The 21,706-nt window shown below is 39.6% G+C and overlaps 1 protein-coding gene and 1 non-coding gene across 2 annotated transcripts in view; both read right to left on the reverse strand.

Moving 5' to 3' along the window:
* Positions 1–21,706, reverse strand: part of PCDH15 (protocadherin related 15) — a 702,056-nt gene that overhangs the window by 662,455 nt on the left and 17,895 nt on the right. The window lies entirely within an intron of this gene.
* Positions 6,524–6,661, reverse strand: LOC119926240. Its single transcript, XR_005450130.1, has one exon. It is a non-coding gene; the product is annotated as a small nucleolar RNA SNORA7 (small nucleolar RNA).

Here is a 21,706-nt window from a genome sequence, read left to right on the forward strand (position 1 = left end):
GCTACATTAGTGCCTTTGAACCCAGGATTTGGTGCAGCATTCACTTTTAATCAAGTTATTTATTGCCAAGTTTGTTCCAACTGAGAGGGTCACTTTCTTTAGACTGTCTAAATAATTTGTATTTTTTTTCCCTTAGGAAACCAATTTTAATGAGACAGGGAAATTGTTTTATGTTGACATGCTGCATTAAAACAATGTATTTGTAAATTGGCTGAATAAAAATTATATAGAGTGTTTATCCTTTCAGCTTTTTCCCTAGGGTGATCTTTAAAAAGCCAGCGAAGAAATACTAGAATTTTGTCACATTGCCTGATTTCAGAAAAATTAAGTATTTTTTTACCCATCTACACCCACGGAATTTTCATCTTGATTTTGTTTCTGCCATCTCTCTACTGTTGAGGAAACTATGATTACTATGGCCTGCTTTCTTTGAGATGCTAAAGCCTTACCTAACAAAAACCATATGCCACACCTATTGTTTCACAGATGGGGAACTGAAGTAATAATAATAATGATGATGGTATTTGTTAAGCGCTTACTACGTGCAAAGCACTTTTATAAGCACTGGGGGAATACAAGGTGATCAGGTTGTCCCACGTGGGGCTCACAATCTTAATCCCCATTTTATAGTTGAGGTAACTGAGGCACAGAGAAGTTAAGTGACTTGTCCAAAGTCACACAGCCCTATGTGGCAGAGAGGCGTTAGAACCCATGACCTCTGACTACCAAGCCCATGTTCTTTCCACTGAGCCATGCTGCTTCTCTATGCCTCATGCCATTAGATAAAATGCTAAATTCTATGCCAAGCTATAATTTTAGCCTCTAAGGTCTACCAAAAGTAGGAGAAGGTACTAAGAATTCTATCTCTGAATGGTTGATTATTTTGATAAGTTACCTGTCATTTTACTTTTAGAATTGATGGGACAAATATTAATTATGGATAATAATTCAGTGACTTTTTAAAAATGGAGGGGCTTTCAAAAGATGAGAATTGTGGGTTTCTCCCCGTCTCTCTCCTCACCACTCAGCTGACTTTTACCTTAAATAAAATGATACTGCTTTTCAGATATTCATTTCCCCAATAAGCATAGTGTAGCCTGAGGTTGCAGGTTAAAATATGCCTTAACCAAGAATTATTTACCCTGCCTGATGATTCCTGATTCAAAAGTGAAGATGGTTAAAATTTGTGCTTTGGGATGGAAGCACGTGGGAGCCGTGGAAAAGCCAGCAGTTTTTCATAACTGTGTTAAACTTCATCATGTCAGTGAAGAAACTAGTGTGGCTTCAAACTGAGCTCACTTCTTTCCTGAGCATTCATTATAGGTGAGAGGGCATATTAATCTAGGTCTCTCTCCCTCTCTCCACATTTTATCTTTTTACTAGGCTAGTAAACACAATTAAACACAGTTAATTTGAGATGGTCCTTATCGACCGTAATGTAACATGACCTTCACACAGAGATAATTTTAGTCACAAAAAAAAACTGAATACCACCTAGGAAAAATTTCTGATGCTATTTTCAGAAGTCCATTTTACTTCACTATATACATTTTCCATGTTATTACCATCTACCAAAATTATAGAAATCACAGTACTTTCTGTCAAGTGAATAAATGTGAAAAAAGGGCACAAAATCCTTCGAGCTTAAGGAGCGAGAAGATTTGACAAATCAGTTTATCTTTTCACTTCTAGGGTTTAGCACAGTGAACATTAAATTAAAATAATAATAACAATAAGAAGAGTAACAATACCATTTATAAAAATCTAAATCAGGAAGTTAAAGTTATACAATTATATAACAAGGTTATTTTCTATTAAAGTTATATTCTAATACACAAATGAAAAGTCCTGAACTTTCTAGCATCCTGGAGATTGCGAAGGGGAAAAAACCAAAACCCTGAAACAGAAGTAAATTTGAAGTCTTGGGATGAGTGGTTTGAGGTCATTAAATGAAAACACATCCATAGTCTTTACTCCTTTTTATATAGAAAATATGAGAAAATATTAAGTAATGGTCATTTGTTTTCTCCAGCTATTCGTTGGAAAGTTATATTTCTTTTCACTAAAGTTTAAAATTCCCCACAACTGATCTTAGTAAGAATGGAGGAGATATTCTTTCTCCTGGTGTGCTTGAAATTTTTAAAGGAGACACTGTCAAAGCCACTTGCAGAGAAGACTTCTCTTTCTATTCTAAAATTTGTTAAGCTAAGTGAAGATGTTTAAATACCTAGAACAACTGAGTTGTGAAGAATGTAGTAGGGGTGGATGTGTGAATAAGACCAATTATTAACTCATTAGCATTCAATATGGGTGTCTTAGGGGAAAGAAAAGACAAGAGAAAAAAGAGTTAAACGCTCCTGCTTTTAGTCTGATGCAGTTTTCTGATGCCTAGCATTGGAAACATATATAAAATATGGAGGTACGAAATACGGCCTCAGAAGACCTGGATACGGAGTCAGAAGACCTGGATTCTAATCCAAGCTCCACCATTTGTCTGCTTTATCATCATGAAACAAGTCACAATATCTCTGTAGCTCAGGTTCATCAATTGTAAAATGGGGGTGAAATACCTGTTCTTCCTGCCTTTTAGACTATGAGTCCCATGTTGGGCAGGGACTTTGTCTTATCTAGAATCTACCCCAGCACTTAGAACAGTGCTTGACACATAGTAAGTAAACAAATACCATAGACAAAATATAAGGCAGATGAGTGAATATAAATAAGGTAGCAAAAGCTATAATGTTCATTAACTGAGTGAGAAAAATGGTAAAGGATATTTATTTTGAATACCCTGAAGCTTTATTCTTAACAAATACATACTTCTGATGTCTATTTTGTGGGATCTCTTCATTATATGCATTAAAGGCAAGCATCCAATTTAAGTTCTATATTTAAGAGCATTATTTAACCATTTAGAGAACACTGGATATCTCATGCTAAAGTCCCCCTCATTATCCCCATGATTAAGAAACTAAAATGCAATAACTAAGGTCAGATTAAAGTAACTGTGATCCAGAAATGCACCCCAGAAGATGATCTACAGATCACAGACTTTATTTTTCCACTGTTCACAGATTATGCTGAGTAGTTCATATGCTTTCATTTATCCCCCATGGGCCCACAAAATACACTGAGAGACTTCAGCCTTAAATAAGAGTGTTTGTCTCTATATGCCTTCCTTAGCAACAGACACCTCTGTTGCCTCTCTTATAGAAGGGTCTAGATAGGATTGTCACTTTGTTGAGCACAGCCACCAAAACTCGACCTCATTGTCTAATTAATCTTTTTTCAGAGCCCAGCATCTTCTAGCTCTTCCCACTACCAGGGATCATATTTACTGTTGTATTCATCTGTAAAATGGGGATTAAATCCTACTCCTTCCTATTTAGACTAAAAGCCCCATATGAGTCAGGGACTGTATCCAGCCTGATTATCTCTTATCTATCCCAATGCTTAGTATAGTGTCAAGCACTGTATTTAGCATATATCAATCATCATGTACCATCATTATTTATTACTTACTATTTATTACTCTCTCAAAGAGTATGCTTACTCTTGCTCTGGACAACATAAGTGCCCAATAAATGTTATTAATTTATGCCATACACTAAGACATTGAACAAGAAGCATACCATTAAAAACCACTGGGCTCCTTTTCCCATGAAAGAAATCATTAATGAATGGTACAGTTTTAATGAGACTAATCCACACTTGGTTGTCTTTTCGTATATTTTCATCTGCTCTTTGCTTAATCCACATCAACAAGAACTGTCCACAGTGTTACAACTGCAGGCTACGCATACCTATATAGAGAAACAAAACAATACCTTTATTCTTTCATTCATTCATTTATGCAATTATATTTATTGAGCACTTACTGTGTGCAAAGCACTGTACTAAGCACTTGGAAAGTACAATTCAGCAATAAAGAGAGACAATCCTTGTCCAGACCAGGCTTACAATCTAGAAGAAAGGCTTTCTAACCTCTGCCTAATGATCACAAATATTTTGTGGGCCTTTGGGAGGCTGCCTCATTTTGGAGTAGTGGTTCTTATATTTAAGAATTAATAAATATGGCAAAAGCATATATTATTTATGAGCTCATATCAAGAATTAATTAATTGGGTCAAAAAAGTTATTAAAACAAAAAAAACCTTCCTGATGTAGTATTAAATTTATGTTCTTAAAAATAGTTTATAGTTTATAGTTCTATTGGAAATTGAAAAATAGAGAACTATTGATGATTTCTGGTTAACTAGTTAAAAAAAATAAAACTAACAATTCAGTTATCATCTTTAACCTAGGAACCAAAGGATCTATCGTCCGCAGGAAGAAGGATACTGCCTATTCTATTTTCTCTTAAGACTGTTCTCAGTATCTTAGCCATATTGCCGGTTACCAAAGGCACTCTACTTCCCAATCAACCAGATATTGATTACTGCCTTATGTTATTTAACCCTACCCTGACATTCTTTCACCATTCTTTAGTTCAATTGCACTGTAACTCAAGGCTCAATAATCCTGTAAGGATCTGTCATTTACAAATTAACCAAATTTGAGTGTATTCTTTCCATAACTGCCTGGCAATCTATTATGTGTGACTATTATAGACTATGAGAAAATAGAACTGGTAGAACTGAGTTTATCATCATCATCAAAACCATCATCAAATTTAATGAATGCAGAGAACCCTGCATTAGTTACTTGGAACATATAATACTAAGAGACACAGTACCTTGCTTTTTTTCATGTGTACCATTTTAATTTTTCCAAATCTCTTTCATATGATCTCATTTAATCCTTAGGGATCACCATGATGTAGTGAAAGATTAACAGGAAAAAGCAGAAGGAAGCAGTTGAGGCAACAAATATCTACCCAACACTTGATGGCAGAGATCGTAGGTGCCAATTCTATTGTTTTGTACTCTTATAATGCTTAGTACTGTGATCTGCACACAGTAAGTACTCACTACAGTACTCTGCACATGGTAAATAGTGAATATTGCTGGTTGATTGACTAAGTAGACTGTAGAAACACAAGAGCAGAACTCAGGGAAAGTGTGTGCCATAGAAAATGCAGACACACAGCACATACCTACTTACACAGCCATACACAAAACACACACACACACACACACACACTCAATCAACCAAAGCTAAATCTTCAGGATAATTGGAAGAGAGAGTTCATGTAAGGACAAATGCCAATCTTTACCAAAAGACAAGTTCAGTAGAATGAGAGAAATAGGAAGGGCAATAACATTTAGCCAAATGGGTTCAAATAGGACATTAGGCATAACAAAAAGATATAGGAAGGGTATCTTGCAAGGGATTGTTAAACAATAATAAAATGTGTTCAAATGTACCATAAGAAGGAAACCAACTAAGGAGGAATCAGTGGCTCACCTGATGATGTATTCAAGAATAAAGGACATACTGAAGGTACATTGTTTAGCTTGGTCATTTAATGGCAAGACATAGTGAATTCCTAAACACCATTTGTTTTTTCTGTGGCACATGGAGATGTAGCATTCATTCATTCAATCACAGCAAACTGTAGTAAGCACCCAGAATGTTTCTGTTCCAATTAATCAAATGAAAGCAAATTAATGAGACTGAAGGGCAACCACTTTGTTCTGAAGGAACTAGTTCTCAGGAAAACTGGGAGACAGTTGATAAGTCTATTTTGCCCACTATTAAATATGTTCTCTCATTCAGAGGCTTGTCACCCAAAAAAAAAAAAAACTTCGTGTGTGAATGTAGTGATTTGCATTTTCCCAAAGCACTTTTACATCGATTACTTCATTTTATCTTCCCATCAACATCCCTGTTTGTTTTATCTACAAAAGGTTTACAGTTAACTTTAAATCACTATCTTTTGAGTCTTACTACAGTAACTGTCAAACTGATATTTGATAAACTGATAATTAAATTTGGGATCAGCAAGTGCTTATATGAACACATCCTTTGGGGTAAAAGGGTCTCATGGTTTTTGAAGAGTGAAATTGTGCTTCACTTATCTGCTGAAGTTCTCTGAAGGGTCAGTATAAAGTAGGGAGAAGGGAATCAAAAGGTAAAAAGCTGACACCATTAGAAAGAGCATTAGAAATAAAATAAATACCCTAATTCTCCAATCACAGGAAACCATGAACCATTTGGCCACTAAAATGTGACATCCAATTCTGGCATCCTTATTTTAGGAAGGACTACAGAGCTGGAAAAGAAGATGACATCTACATTAGATAGTGAAAGTGAAGCTTCCACACAAAATAAGATATAAATGATATACTGTACATCTCTTGTCTTATGCCATGAAGTCGTTTCCAACCCAGAGCGACACCATGGACACATCTCTCCCAGAACGCCCCGTTCTCCACCTAAAATCGTTCTGGTAGTGTAACAATAGAGTTTTCTTGGTAAAAATATGGAAGTGGTTTACCATTACCTTCTTCCACATAGTTAACTTGAGTCTCCACCCTCGACTCTCTCCCTTGTCACTGCTGCCCAGTATGGGAGAGCTTTGACTTGTTGCAGATTTCCTTCCACTTGATAGGCACTGGCCAAACTAGAAATGGAATGGTTATGCCTCTGCTTGACTCTCCCTCCCGTAGCCGAGACTGATAGAGTACTGGAAACTCTCCAGGTGTGACCCTGAGAGGGGAACTCTAAGTGTACAAGTTCTTAAAGGATGAGAATGGAGCAAACAATACATTCTTAAAAACACTTGTTAAGCACTTTGTGCCAGGCACTGTACTAAATTCTGATACAATGTAATCAGGTTGGTTACAATCCATGTCCCATGTGGGGCTCAAAGTTTTAATCCCCATTTTACCGCTGAGATAACTGAGAATAATTGAGGTGCAGAGAAGTTAAATGACTTGCCCAAAGTCACACAGCAGATAAGTGGTGGAGTCGGGATGAGAATCCAGGTCCTCTGACTCCCAGTCAATCAATCAATCAATCAATTGTATTTATTGAGCGCTTACTGTGTGCAGAGCACTGTACTAAGCGCTTCGGAACTACAAGTTGGCAACATATAGAGACAGTTCCTACCCAACAGTGGGCTCACAGTCTAAAAGGGGGAGACAGAGAACAAAACCAAACATACTAACAAAATAAAATAAATAGAATAGATATGTACAAGTGAAATAAATAAATAGAGTAATAAATATGTACAAACATATATACATATATACAGGTGCTGTGGGGAAGGGAAGGAGGTAAGATGGGGGGATGGAGAGGGGGACAAGGGGGAGAGAGGCTCTTCCCACTAGGCCACGGTGCATCAACAAACCACATCATTCCAGGTTTAAAGGACAACACTAATAATGGAAAGTAGTATGTTTCAAACAAACAACAGGTAACAGTTTTTACAGTAGGTGGACATGAAATTGTTTGTCCCAGAACATTGCAGATTGAAAAAATGACAATGGTCTGTCAATCAGTCAATAGTATTCAGTGCTTATTCAGTTCAGAGTGCTGTACTAATTATGTAGGAGAATTCAATAGAGCTAGTAGGCATAATCCTTGTCTTCAGAGAGTTTATGATCTAGTGACGGAGTGTCCCGAGGTGACCCTGGGGTACCGGCCATCTCAAGGTCAAATACTATCTCGTGACCACCTGAGCCAGCAGGTGGAACTCGGAAGTGAGGGTGGGATACCGCCCCCACAATCAAAACTGCTAGATTAACAGCCCAAGCTGGGAATACAGAAGGTGTCCCTCACCCCCGTGCCAATCAAATTAAGTATGAAGGAGGGGGGAGGGCAGAGATTGGATAGACTGAGGCCGGAAACTGGAATGGCCTAGGGGCACAGACAATAAATACTTGTCCCCTCTGACCTTTGGGGTCAGAACACCGAGACACGCAGCAGCAGGTGGAGCTGCAGCAGCAGCGGCCCACGTGTCTTTCTCTGCCCAGAAGGCCAGATGCCCACTCTAATAATAATAATAATAATGATGATGGCATTTATTAAGTACTTATTATGTGCAAAGCACTGTTCTAAGCACTGGGGAGGTTACAAGGTGATCAGCTTGTCCCACAGGGGGCTCAAAGTCTTCATCCCCATTTTACAGATGAGGTAACTGAGGCACAAAGAAGTTAAGTGACTTGTCCAAAGTCACACAGCTGACAATTGGCAGAGCCGGGATTTGAACCAGTGACCTCTGACTCCAAAGCCTGTGCTCTTTCCAGTGAGCCACGCTAATTCTCCCAGAACCAACACACTGAGGCAAGGGCCGCGGGATGGGTGAGTGTCTCGTGGGTGGGACCCAGGTGCCCCGCTGCTGATGGGAATCATGAGTGGATTCCTTCCATGTAGGGAGAGAACATGGTGCGAGCTAGCCACCCACCACGTGCGCGGGGAATGGAATGAATTCCTCCCATGTGGGAAAGTAAGTGGATTCTTCCCGAGTGGGAAGTGCACATGGGTGAGAGCTAGCCACCTCACCCACACGCCATTAACGTATGATTGTGTTCCTCCTGTTAGGGAAGCTAGAATATTGCTAATTGATTACATTCCTCCTGATAGGGAAACTCAATCCATTGTGCCTAAACAACTAAATAATTCAATTCGCCTTGCGTAATAAATTTTATATACAACTCAGGCTTTCCATCCCAGGCCTCTCTCTCTCTCTCTCTCCCGCCTCACTGATTACTGAATGAACCTGTTCCCGGATGACGGGTGACAGGGAGATATTCAGATGCAAAAAAAATTATAGGTAGATGAAGCAATAGGTTTAGGAAGGAATTTGAAAAATAAATAGATGAGGCATCCAAAATAAAATATGAGAGACATTAAAGAATACAGGAAGAATTAAACTACATAGTCTAGTAAGCACATGTTGCCTTAACTACAGGGAGATGTTAAGAATGTTAGATAATATGTCACTAAAGATGGGAACTACCTCCTTGTTCCTCCAAGCATTCATTACTTGAAGGCACTACTGAACATTGAATACAGGACTGAAAATTCATGTCTTCCATTACTGGAAGATACGCTACATACTGGTCCTCTATTTTAAAGTTTTTAATTTCTTTCATTCATAACAATTTGCAATCACCGAACCCTAAGATCATTTCATGATATCAGCAGAGATGAATGGAAGTGATTTGAAAGACAGAATGAATCCCCGTAAATGAATTGGAGAATATTCAGGCTTTGGGTTGAATAGCATTTGGTTACCCATTAGGGCCGAGGAACTAAATGAAAAAGTAAAATCCTCCATTTTCGTGCATGAAGTTGGGAAGGAAGCAATGGGGAATGTGTGTTTACGGGAGTGTTCTCCAGAAGCCTGGGCACATGGAAAACATACACAGACACCTACTCTGGAGCCAGACATTGCTGCCAACCTTGCTTCCTGCCATGATGGAGCTTTGGGGCATGATGCCAGGTTGGTCTGGCATGGAAAAGAGACATTCAGGGTTACCTGAAGTTCCATTCCACAGAGACAGCAAAATTACAGTGGCATGAGTTAAGGGAAATTGGTGACTTTGAGGCCTGCAGGCTCCCCTGAGCATGAGGAGAATTCCTGGTTTCATAGCAAGCTGGAGACCAGCCCCACACTGACTCTACTGGGTTCATAACTGAAATGGGCTTGGCCTTCAGCTTTACATTTAACCAGCAGGAGCTTCAGTGGCCGGAGGGTACCATATATTGAGGAGCTGGACCAAATGAGCTCCTCAAGTGATGTCATTCATTCATTCAATCGTATTTATTGAGCGCTTACTGTGTGCAGAGCACTGTACTAAGTGCTTGGGAAGTACAAGTCGGCAACATATAGAGACAGTCCCTACCCAATGGGCTCACAGTCTAGAAGCGAGAGACAGACAACAAAACATGTAGACAGGTGAGAGTTAATCACCTTCTGTAGCAGAGAGCTAATGTAGAGACATCCTAATGATAATGATGATGATGATGATGGTACTTATTAAGCACTTACAATGTGCCAAGCACTCTTCTAAGCGCTGGGGTAGATACAAGTTAATTGGGTTGGACACAGTCCCTGTGGCTCATACTTTTAATCCCCATTTTTCACAGATGAGGTGACCGAGGTGCAGAGAAGTTAAGTGACTTGACCAAGGTCACACAGCAGACATGTATGTTTGATCCAGGATTAGAACCCAGGTTATTCATTCATTCAATTGTATTTATTGAGTGTTTACTGTGTGCAGAGCACTGTACTAAGTGCTTGGAAAGTACAAATAGGCAACAAATAAAGACAATCCTTACTCAACAACGGGCTCACAGAGAAGCAGCGTGGCTCAATGGAAAGAGCACGGGTTTGGGAATCAGAGGAAATGGGTTCAAATCCCAGCTCCGCCAATTGTCAGCTGTGTGGCTTTGGGCAAGTCACTTAACTTCTCTGTGCCTCAGTTACCTCATCTGTAAAATGGGGATTAAGACTGGGAGCCCCAAGTGGGACAACCTGATCACCTTGTATCCTCGCCAGCACTTAGAACAGCGCTTTACACTTAGTAAGCGCTTAACAAATGCCATTATTATTATTATTATAGAAGGGGGGAGACAGACAACAAAACAAAACAAGTAATCAAACATCAATAGCACCAATATAAATAAATAGAATAGACTAGGTCCTTCTGGCTCTCAGGCCCATGCTCTATCCACTACGCCATGTTCCTTCACTGGGGTTCTCCACTGTGGTTTTGGTTCTGTCCATCATGAACAACTATACATCAACTAAGGGGGCCCCTAAGGTAGGAATCTCACTGGGATCAAGGAATGTGTCTGTTCATTGTTATATTGTACTGTCCCAAGCACTTGGCACAGTGTCTGCGCACAATAGATGCTTAGTAAATACAACTGAGTGGTCACAGTCTTCTAGACTGTGAGCCCACCTCCTAGACTGTGAGCCCACTGTTGGGTAGGGACTGTCTCTATATGTTGCCAGCTTGTACTTCCCAAGTGCTTAGTACAGTGCTCTGCACACAGTAAGCACTCAATAAATACAATTGATTGATTGATTGATTGATTGACTGGTCCCTTTCAACCCCTATAGACAGAGGCATGGGCGTGAGCTTGGTTTATTGGAAAGAGCACAGTGCTGCAAACCAGGATACAAGTTCTCACTCCACCTCAGTCACAAATTTGTTGCATGACCTTGTACAAATCAAAGTTCCCTGGCGCCTCAGTTTCCTAAATTATAATATAGGGAATAAGACAGGTTGTGAACTCCATGACAGTTTTATGTATACTGTACCCCCCAAAATCTGATACTTGTATCTTTCCTATTGCTTAGCACATAGTAAGCAGCGAGAAGCAGCGTGGATTTGGAGTCAGAGGTCATGGGTTCGAATCCAGACTCTGCCACTTGTCAGCTGTGGGACCTTGGGCAAGCCACTTAACTTCTCTGTGCCTCAGTTACCTCATCTGTAAAATGGGATTAAGACTGTGAGCCCCACACGGGACAACCTGATCACCCTGTATCCCCCCAGTGCTTAAAACAGTGCTTTGCACACAGTAAGCACTTAATACCATAATCATCATCATCATAGTAAGTCTTCAATGAATGCTTTTTTATTGATAGAGGTAATATTTTCCTGTTTTTCTTCCTTTCTTGCATATTCATACTAAATAATTCAGTCTAATGCTTATATTTGCTAAAGAAAACACCTTTCAATTCTGCTGCCAATTAAAAATGAAACAAAGGCAACTTTGATTTTCCAAAGCATATTAACAGTAATATTAGTGGTAAGATTAATTTTCATATGGAGTCCACTTTATTTTCTTAAGAGTTCCACTTTATCAAAGCTTCATATTTCTATAGAAATCCAACAATAAAAAACAATAAAAAAACTTTTCACATTGGCTGTAGGAATGAAACATCTATAGAATCTTAGAATCTTAATTGACATTGTGTTCTGTCAAATTAAAATAAAATTGGGAATTCCAAGTTGGAAATGTCAGTTGTACTGTCGAAGAGGCATATTCCAAAAGTGTTTCAAACAGACTGTTTTTTTTTAATAAAATTTAAATATTCCCTGTTTCTGGAATGAATTATTTTAATTACAAGTGTATCTTTGAAAAGTGCACACACAGCTCTTGGCTAGCAAAAGATTTTTCATCTTTGTGATCTTTAAATATCTTTTCACTGAAAACATGATATTTATTTTCCTAAAAAAATCAAATCTTCATTGGTATAAAAAAAAGAAAAAGGCCTACAATGTAGTTATTCGCATACATTTACATATACAGACACACACCTGGACAAGTGCATACATTCTTTGTTTTAAAAGATGATGTTACTATAAAATTATATACCCAGGTGGGTAAGTGTGTCTATGCCTTGTGAATACATACAAATAGATCTTTACTGAGTTACTGAGTTTGTCTTTTAAAGGAGCTATCTGTGTTTTTAAGCCTGCATCTTGCCAATTTTTGAGAAGTGTTTGATTAAGGAGAATACCTCTATCCACATTGCAGCCCATCATAATTGCCTGACTGCTTAGGAGTCTCCCATCAAGAGTATTATCATCTATGATGTTTCGCTAGCACTTAGTACAGTGCTTTGCACACAGCAGGCATTAAAATATGTTTCAATAAATGAATATTCCACTGCTGCATCACATTATGCTTGCTACTGTTTTACTCTGTCTAGAAGTGCTGTGATAGTACATAGGGACCCCATTGCTTCTTTGGGAATGAAAAACCAATTTATTCCCTCCCTCCTCATTTCTACCCTGTCACAAAAAGAAAAGTATAATTTATTAGAGTTACTCCTTATCTTAAGTAGGAACTACTTTTTGGACTGCAAAATCATGTTTTCTTCAGTTGAATCACTCAGTATGTAAATGTCAATTTCGTTATCCCAAAATAAAATTAAATAAATTATTCAAATTAACTTTCAAGTAAAATTTATCTTAAGTGCCTATAATTCTAGATCTTTCATTTACTAATCTTTACTAATCATTATAAATGTGAAAGTGAACAGTTCAAACCAGAAGGAATTATTCATTTGTTAGTCAAAACCTTGTAGTGGCTGAATTAATATCTCACACTTTAAGAAGCTTGTACATTTGATGTATTACATAAATTTGCAGAGTAGATTCATTACCACACATTTTTTCTCCAAGGTTTATGCTAATGAAGAACACTGTAGATAGTTCTAATCATTTATATAACCCTTATATTTGAAATGTATTAGTCCTCAAATTCTCCAATCAACATATGTGCTATTGTTATACAACATGGGAATGACTATGAAAAAGGGATTGTCCAAAAGCCCAGAGTAAATCAGTGCAAAAACAGTAAATCAAAATCAGAGGTCCATTTGAAAATAACTTGACTCTCACATGGAAATAAGCATAATCAGATTTTCAAGAAGGAAACATAGAACCAAGAAAAACATAAGCCTTCCCATCACAATAAATGCAACATTCCCAATGCTTCTTTTTCATATTATTGAAATACTCTCAAACAAAAGAGTTTCAGTAAACTGTACTTCTACTTTTGGAAGCTGAATTCTGAATTCAAGGGAAAAAAAACCCTTTACTTTTTAAACATTCAACAAGAATGTATCTTTCAATCAATCAATCAATCATATTTATTGAGCGCTTACTGTGTGCAGAGCACTGTACTAAGCACTTGGGAAGTACAAGTTGGCAATATATTCCTTAAAGCCCTAGCATGAGTCACGTTGGCACCTAACATTTACTTCAGTTCAAGAAATAAAAACATAAAAAGAAGGTCACAAGGAGCATTTTTAAAAAGAACTTGGAGTACATTTGTTACAAATATTGAAAAGCTTTGATGAAAGATGATTTTGTGTTTTACTCTATTCAACCAGTATGGCTAAGAATGGTTGGTATCTTAGTCCAGATTTTGCTGACACATCTAAAGAAGTTGAAAGGCTAAACGTAAAGTCTCAAGAAATACCTAACTCTGCAATTTAAAACGTTTCAAAAGTACTGTCAACTGACATTATATAATGTCTATAAATATGTGTTCAAAATATCACACAAGCAAGTATACACACATATGCACAGATCAATACTCAACACAACACATTTGTAAATATCAAACCAAATAAACAAATGGTTTCCTACTTAATAATCATCTCATTACTATCAAAATTAGCAATTCTCATGAATGCTACTATTCCCTTCAATAACACAAATGACAGGACCAAATCCAGTTCATGACCTAATTATCAAAGCCCATTCACTAAGTTGAAATTTAAAACTGACAGCATCTAGAATTTCCTACAGACCTCTTAGAGTTGCATTTAAAAGTGAAAGCTTGTTGTTAGACTCTTGGATCTCATTCGTTTATTTTTCTATGACTTACCAATAGGGACTTGATGATTTAGGTTTATTATTTTTTCAGAAATATAACTTGTAACAAAAGAACCCTGGAAGATTCCAGGTGGGATTTTTTTTTGACTTGTCAAACCACTTCTAAGGCTAAAGCAAATGCTTTAAATAAGTAATCCTGTCATTTGATTGAGGAGCTGGGTTTTAATCCTGATTTTGTCGTGGCCTGCTGTGTGATCTTGGACAAGTCACTTAACTTCTCTGTTCCTCAGTTCCCTCATCTGCAAAAAGTGGATTGAATGCCTGTTCTCCCTCCTGCTTAGACTATGAGTCCCACCTGATTTAGTCTTATCTACCCCAGAAGTTGGAACAGTTTTTGGCACACAGCAATCACTTAACAAATACCTTAATAATGATCATTTGATAGTAGTGCCGATCAAAAATTTCTCCCCAAAATAACAGCCATAAAAATATCCATATTTAGCATACAGAACAGGTATTAAGCATTCTTTGATGACTTGAGCTAATGGTGAATATAATCCTTCAATGATGATTATTTTAGATCCCCCTTAGACAGTTAAGGAAAACTGTGGAGAAGCTATAGCACATGAAATACACAGAATTGAGCAATTTCTAAGGTTGTGTTCTTATTTGACTTTTATAAGCCAAGTAATGGTTCAAACAGATAAAAATATATACTGCAAATTAAGCATCACAAATAACATTTAGCTGCTGATGTCTCCATTTATGAGCACTGAAATATTTCAGAGACCATATTTCAGATACTATTAGTTGAAGTTTTCAATTATCACTGTAAGCATTTAGCAAAGCAATATGGTAAACATGACCTGATAATGAAACATATAAATCTATATTCTATTCCAGTGCATTACATAATTGGTGTCATCCTCGACTCTGCTCTCTCGTTCACCCCTCACATCCAATCCATCACCAAAACCTGCCGGTCTCACCTCCACAACATCGCCAAGATCCGCCCTTTCCTCTCCATCCAAACCGCTACCTTGCTAGTTCAGTCTCTCATCCTATCCCAACTGGATTACTGCATCAGCCTCCTCTCTGATCTCCCATCCTCCTGTCTCTCCCCACTTCAGCCTATACTTCACGCTGATGCCCAGATCATCTTGTCAGCTGTGGGACCTTGAGCAAGCCACTTAACTTCTCTGTGCCTCAGTTACCTCATCTGTAAAATGGGATTAAGACTCTGAGCCCCACGTGGGACAATCTAATCACCTTGTATCACCCCCAGCGCTTAGAACAGTGCTTTGTACATAGTAAGCGCTTAACAAATACCATCATCATCAGCCTTCTTCAACTGTTCACTCTCCAATGGCTTTTTTCCCACTGCTTTCGAACATGCCCATGTCTCCCATCCTGAAAAAAAACCCCTCCCTTGACCTCCTGGCTCCCTTCAGTTATCGTCCCATCTCCCTCCTACCCATTCCTCTCCAAACTCCTTGAACGAGTTGTCTACACCTGCTGTCTCAAAATACTCTCCTCCAATTCTCTCCTTGACCCCCTCCAATCTAGCCTCTGTCCCCTTCATTTCACAGAAACCACCTTCTCAAAGGTCACCAAGGATCTCCTTCTTGCCAAATCCAATGGCCACTACTCTATCCTAATCCTCCTCAACCTCTCGGCTGCCTTCGACACTATGAACAACCCCCTTCTTCCAGAAACAATATCCAACCTTGGCTTCACTGACTCTGTCCTGACTGTGGGGGTCCCTCAAGGTTCAGTTCTGGGTCCCTTTCTATTCTCCATCTATACCCATTCCCTTGGAGAACTTATTCGCTCCTATGGCTTCAACTACCACCTCTATGTTGATGAAACCCAAATCTACATCTCCAACCCTGATCTCTCTCCTTCTCTCCAGTCTCGCATTTCCCCCTGTCTTTAGGACATCTCTACATGAATGTCCTTCCATTACCTCACACTTAACATATCCAAAATGGAGCTTCTCATCTTCCCACCCAAACCCTGTCCTCCCAGTGACTTTCCCATCATTGTAGACAGCACCACCATCCTTCGTGTCTCACAAGCCTGTAACCTTGGCATTATCCTTGACTCCTCTCTCTTATTCATTTCTTTCTATGGAAATGCTCTGGGCATGTCACCCCCCTCCTCAAAAATCACCAGTGGCTGCCTATCAACCTTCATATCAAGCAAAAACCCCTCACTATTGGCTTCAAAGCCCTCCATCACCTTTCCTCCTCCTACCTCACCTCTATTCTCTCCTTCTACATTCTCAGCCCACACACTCCACTCCTCTGCTGCTAACCTTCACACTGTGCCTCAATCTCTCCTGTCCCACCGCCGACCCCTAGCCCATGTCCTACCTCTGGCCTGGAATGCCCTCCCTCTTCACATTCGCCAAACTAGCACACGTCCCCCCTTCAAAGCCTTACTGAAAGCTCACCTCCTCCAGGAGGTCTTCCCAAACTAAGCCCCCCCTTTCCTCTGTTCTTTCTCACCTCCCCATCACCCCGATTCCCTCCCTCTGCTCTACCCCGCTCCCTGCCCCACAGCCCCTGTGTATATAGGTACATATTTATTATTCTATTTCTTTTATTAATGATGTGTATATATCTATAATTCTATTTATTTATATTGATGCTACAGATGCCTATTTACTTGTACCCGTTTTGTTTTGTTTTGTTGTCTGTCTCCCCCCTTCTAGGCCGTGAGCCCGCTGTTGGGTAAGGATTGTCTCTGTTGCTAAATTGTATTTTCCAGGCTCTTAGTACAGTGCTTTGCAAACACTGAGCACTCAATAAATACAATTGAATGAATTAATTCAACCCAGATAATCAATCCATCACTAAATCCTGTCAGTCCCAACTCCACAATATTGCTAAAATCTGTTCTTTCCTCTCCATTCAAACTGATACCATGTTAATACAATCACTCATCCTATCCCACGTGGATTTCTGCATCAGCCTCCTTGCTGATCTCCCAGCGTCCTCTCTCCCCACTCCAGTCCATACTTAACACTGCTGCCCGGATCAGTTTTCTACAAAACGTTCAGGACATGTCACCCCAATCCTCAAAAACTCCAGTGGTTGTCCATCCAATTCTGCAAACAAAAACTCCTCACCATTGCCTTTAAAGCACTCCACCACCTTGCCCTCTCCTACATCATCATTCTCCTTCTACAACCTCATATTTCACTACTTTAGTATTAACCTTTTCACTGTGCCTCCATCTCACTTATCTCGCCACCAACCCCTAGTCCACATCCTGCCTTTGGCCTGGAACGCCTTTCTTCCTCAAATCCAACAGACTATCACTACCTCTGTTCAAAGCCTGATTGAAGGAACATTTCCTCCAACAGGCCTTTCCAGACTAAGCCCCACTTTTCCTCACCTCTCACTCCCTTCTATGACACCCTTACTTGCTCCCTTTGTTCTTCTCCCCACCCAGCCTCACAGCACTTATGCACATATCAATAATTTATTTATTTGTATTGATGTTTGCCTCACCCCTCTAGAATGTAAGCTTTTTGTGTGCAGGGAATATGTCCGTGTATTGTTGTATTGTACTCTCCCAAGCAGTTAGTACAGTGCTCTGCACACAGTAAGTACTTAATGAGACTGAATGAATTTCCCTCCCCTTTCATATCCAGATCAGCATTTTCCCCATGTTAAAGCACTAGTAAAATTGCATCTGCACTGGAAAGCTTTTCCTCAATAATCACATCTCCTCACCCTACAGTGGGTTTCAATTCCTACAGTGTTTTCTAAATACTTGAGTTTATGCCTCTTAAGCATTTGGGTACTTACCACTCACCAATCCCACAGCATTTATCATCAATCGTATTTATTGAGTGCTTACTGTGTGCAGAGCACTGTACTAAGCGCTTGGGAAGTACAAGTTGGCAACATATAGAGACAGTCCCTACCCAACAGTGGGCTCACAGCACATTCTTATACTTTCTTACTTGCCATACTTACAATTTGTTTTACTGTCTGACTCCTCAGCTGGATTGTTAGGTTTTTGAGAGCAGGGATAGTGCCTAATAATACTAATTATGGTATTTGTTAAGTGTATACTACGTGCCAATCATTCTACAAAGCGCTGCGGTAGATACAAGCAAATCAGGTTGGACACAATCCTTGCTCCATGTGGGGCTCGCAGTTTCAATCCCCATTTTACAAATGAGGTAACTGAGGCACAGAGAAGTGAATTGACAGCGGACAAGTGGTGGTGCTGGGATTAGAGCCCATGACCTTCTGGCTCCCAATTCTATGCCCTGCCCACTACGCCATGCTGCTTCTTTAGTTATTCTATTGTGCTCTCTCAATCGTTTATTTCAGTTCTTTGTTCACAGTAAATTCTCAGTAAAGAGTAAAGCTCTGAAATGGGACTGAGGTTACAGTCACTACCACACCTCCTGGTGACACGCTCCTGGTGGGGACAAAGCTGCCATGGCTGCCACCACCACTGCTGCACTCAGGACTACGGGAAGGGTGGTAGTTGGGCTCACCTCTCCCGGTGGGGCATGAAGAGTTGCTGTTTCTGCCAACATTGCCACACAGGGTACTGCAGGAGGGGTGGGAACCAGGCTGGGCTCTCCCTTCGGGGCCAAACCTGGGACCACAGGAGAGGTAGGTATCAGCCTGGGTTCTTCCCATAGGATCCACACCTGGGAGTGCACGAGGAGTGAGAGCCATACTTCTCCTGGTGGGGCATGGAGAAGACGCTGCGAAGCATCATGTTCATTTTCTTCTTTTTTATTAACAAAAGTAATCTTCCGGAGGTCTGGCGGCGGCAGCAGGAGTGGGGAACACTGGAACGCGTCTGCGGCTCTTCACCAGACCCCAAGGAGCACTGCCTGGGCTGAAGAGTGCTGACCAGGCTACCTCCATGGAGTCAAACTGCATCTTTTAGACTGTGAGCCCACTGTTGGGTAGGGACTGTCTCTATATGTTGCCAATTTGTACAAGTGCTTAGTACAGTACTCTGCACGTAGTAAGCGCTCAATAAATGCGATTGATGATGATCATGTGACTGGCAGGGAGAGGTGGTCATAGTTCAGCTACTTAGCCTCAGAATTGGTAGAACCGATAGGACAGCCCAGGCCAATTTGCAAGCCAAATGCCTATTCTGCACATCGCAACCACGTCCCAGACTCAATATGGAGTCTGTCACATTCCCCCTAAAGTAAATATAATATGGGAATATTGCATTCTTGTTGAAGCATTAAGTCCTTAGGTATTTCATTATTCACTTCAAACCTTCTATTTAGTGGTAGAGTTTAGCTAGTGTCGATTTTGTTTACCCAGAACTCTTTTATTTTTAGGCTGTCTATAACCAGAAACCTTAGACTGCTAAATAGAAGTACGTATATTGAAAGACTGGCCTAGTCATCCATTTAAAGTGCTTTTGCTTTCCTAAGAGATGAAGTGGCTTAAATAATTGCTTCTATTCCTAAAATCCTTCAGTCAGTGTTAAGTAAGCTTTCTTCGATTACTATTGAGGAACTGCACTGAGACTTCTGGCACGATTTAGAATTATATGTGTACAAAAGAAAGTTTTCCTGGCATTGGGAATAAGTCACAGAGTACTTTTCTCAAGGCCCAGTTTTTTAAATGATTTTTCTGGGGGTTTTTCCCTTCCATTTGTCATCTAAGCAAAGTGTAAATTGGGTTAAATTCTGAAAGAACTCATCTCCTTATCTTTAATTTTATGAAGAATAAAGAGTTGTAACAATACTAAACTTGGAAAAATCAGGGTAAAAAAACCCTCACAACACATTCATTTATTTCTTATGTTATATAGTTATATTTTCTTGAGATTTCCTTATAATGAATATTTCGCCAATCAATAAAACATTCAAAATTCTAACAAAAAGCACTTTGGCATCATTTGATATATGTCAAAATTGACAAGGATGCTAAAAAATTTACAAATTTCCTATTGTCTTTTTGTAGGAACCAATTCACTTTCTACATTGAATTAAAAGAATTGTAGAAGATGGAAAATCAATTTTTCCTTTTGAAATAGATTACAACAATGAAAAAACACCAACTTCCATACAGCTTTGAGTACAAAATGATGGTTATACTTTCTATAGGCAACTTTTATCAGGAACAAATGTAAATCTAGCAGTTTATTTTCTGCCACTGCTGAAAATAAATCCCCATTTTTCACTACATTCTGGGATATCTGCCGCATATTCTACAAAACTGAGGAAACTGAGGCCCCAAAGGGTTGAAGAACTTTGTCATCTTGATAGGTATGGGGTATTATATTTTCTTCAACAATTACGCTAAGTAGTTTTGTTTCACTGGCATTAGTAGGAGCAGTAGTATTGAGTGCTTACACCATGCAGACATTGCAGACGAGAAGACACAGATGGGAATTAAATGTGATCTCTGTCTTTCATGGGGCTCACAATCTAACAATATAAGTAGGGAAAGGGGATTGGAGACAGAAATCAGGAGTGATGAAACATTAAGACGTCACACAAATATGCTATTTTCATGTCCTCCCGTTATATTGTTCTTCATCACTTTATATTAATTCCCTTTTGCCCATCATACTTGTTTCCAGCTCAGTTGGGGGCTTTAGCAGTGACAGGAAGTGTTCTTCCAAGTTTAGCAAGCTTTGAACTCTTGCCTCTCCTTCAAGTGCGTAAGCATATTTCTTGGACCTGGTGGGACAACTTCAATGTTGTCAGGCTAGAGTGAGAGACTGTAACTGACCTATTCCATCCTTCAAATTTTAAGCTCTGCATCTTCAGTCCAGGGAACCTCATGATTGTTTCCTGAGTGACTCGGGGGAGGAGGTTGCTATTTCTCCTATTGATTCTCTATGTTTTTCTCCTAGGTACGTGACACGGGTGCCTAAACTACCTCTGTTGGATTACTGCTACCCCAGGGCCCTGTATCTGATCTTCCTTCACTCACTTGTTGGGGTTCATTTATGGCAAGCTGTGTCTTCTGATCGGTTCCTGCCAACATAAGCCTCGACTTCTTATTGGGTCAGAAGCCACCCAAAAGCCACCCAGAACCCACCCATAAGCAGCGTGGCTCAGTGAAAAGAGCACGGGTTTTGGAGTCAGAGGTCATGCGTACAAATCCCGGCTCTGCCACCTGTCAGATGTTTGACTTTGGGCAAGTCACTTAACTTCTCTTTGCCTCATTTACCTCATCTGTAAAATGAGGATGAAAACTGTGAGCCCCCCTGTGGGACAACTCAATCACCTTGTAACCTCCCCAGGGCTTAGAACAGTGCTTTGCACATAGTAAGCACTTAATAAATGCCATCATTATTATTATTATTGGTTCCTGCTGATAGGACCTGAAACTTCATTAAAACTTTATTAAAGATGAAGGGAATGTTTCTGAAGAATCAAAATTGGTGTCCTTCCCCATCCCCAGCTCCATTGCCCTCTATCCAGGAGGGTTTGGAGC

Source organism: Tachyglossus aculeatus, chromosome 3, assembly GCF_015852505.1.
Source record: "Tachyglossus aculeatus isolate mTacAcu1 chromosome 3, mTacAcu1.pri, whole genome shotgun sequence".
Lineage (NCBI taxonomy): Eukaryota > Metazoa > Chordata > Mammalia > Monotremata > Tachyglossidae > Tachyglossus > Tachyglossus aculeatus.